General features: G+C 42.2%; 1 pseudogene; it reads right to left on the bottom strand.

The window, feature by feature from the left end:
• Positions 1–208: 208 nt before the first annotated feature.
• LOC104668162 lies at positions 209–1,080 on the bottom strand (annotated as a pseudogene).
• Positions 1,081–1,318: the final 238 nt, after the last annotated feature.

The following is a 1,318-nucleotide window of genomic DNA, read 5'->3' as shown; positions in this document are numbered from 1 at the left end:
GCATAAATTATAAGGTAAGACTATAAAACTACAAAAAGCGTCAAAGGAAGTGAAATGGGACTAGGCACCGGGCAATTTGAATTAGTGAACATGGGAGGGGCAAGGATGGTGAGAACAGTGGGCATGCTTTGAAGGTACTAGGGGAGAGAATCTGGTGAAAGAGCTGATCTTACAAGCACCTAGGTAATTAAATAATTGGATAAGATTTCTAATCTCCACAATATGCTTCAGAGTCATCCTCGCCATTGGCGTCTTTGTCATCTTCTCCTTCCTCAGCCTCTTGTTCATCATCCTTGATTAACTCCAGCTGATCATCCCCCATCTTCCTTATGATCATCATCCAATAGTCATCTGCATCCCCCTCAGACTGCATCTTCACATTAGTCTTGCCTTGCTTCAGTGATCTGCTGCTCTGCTCCTCTTCTGACTTATCATTCTTCATCTCTACCGCTGGTTTGCTCTGTTCCCTTTCAATTTTTTTTTCATGTTTTTCAATAGAGAACACACATTTTGTTTTATCTGGGTCAATTTCTTCTTCACAGCCTAAACATCGCCTCCTTTCAACTTTCCAGACTTGGGAGATCCCCTTGTCCACTCAGAATTAAAGCCACTTTTGCCCCCTTCATGAGGTGTTTTCTAATGCACTCTGGCCTTTCAAGGACAAAACAGCCGAGTAGTGGGAGGAAGAGGGGGAACATGTGCTAGGTAACTGTACATCCTATCATAATAATCCCATTGAAAGTCATAGTCCAAGTCAAAAGATGAGCCATACATCTCTACTGCAGATCATTTTACACCTGCTTTCCCTCACTTCACTTTTGGCTCTGCAGCCAGATTAATATTAAAGCCTGGCTAGCAATCATTCTGCCGTTCTCCCCTGCCACAGCAGCCTGGGTATCTCTCATTAACATGTTGAACAAAGGCAAAGCCCTTATGAACAGGGCAACCCAAAATTTTGTCATACTACAAAAAGATTGCCTCCACTTCAGACTTCTTGACCTCAAGAGTTCTGAGATTCTCAGTAAACACACGGGAATTTATGGAACGAGGATCTGTCTTGTTGGTAACATTGCTAGTCATTGTGTTTGTAAGGTTTCTCCCAAAGCCAAAACTAGGATGGGGGAAGGAGAAGATATTTGATTCTGAGTCTCCTACTCCCAGGTTCTATGTGGAGAAGGCTACTACTGCTCCAGGTTGGCAATGCAGCCACAACCTCTCAGTCTTTGTCGCTTCACAAAAGGGCCAAAACTTAATTATTATTAATGATTACAATTTATGAAATGCACATGATGTGAATATTATCTGATAGTTGAATAGT

This window comes from Rhinopithecus roxellana, chromosome 7 (genome assembly GCF_007565055.1).
Source record: "Rhinopithecus roxellana isolate Shanxi Qingling chromosome 7, ASM756505v1, whole genome shotgun sequence".
Taxonomy (NCBI): Eukaryota; Metazoa; Chordata; class Mammalia; order Primates; family Cercopithecidae; genus Rhinopithecus; species Rhinopithecus roxellana.
This window is presented reverse-complemented; position numbering and strand designations above follow the sequence as displayed.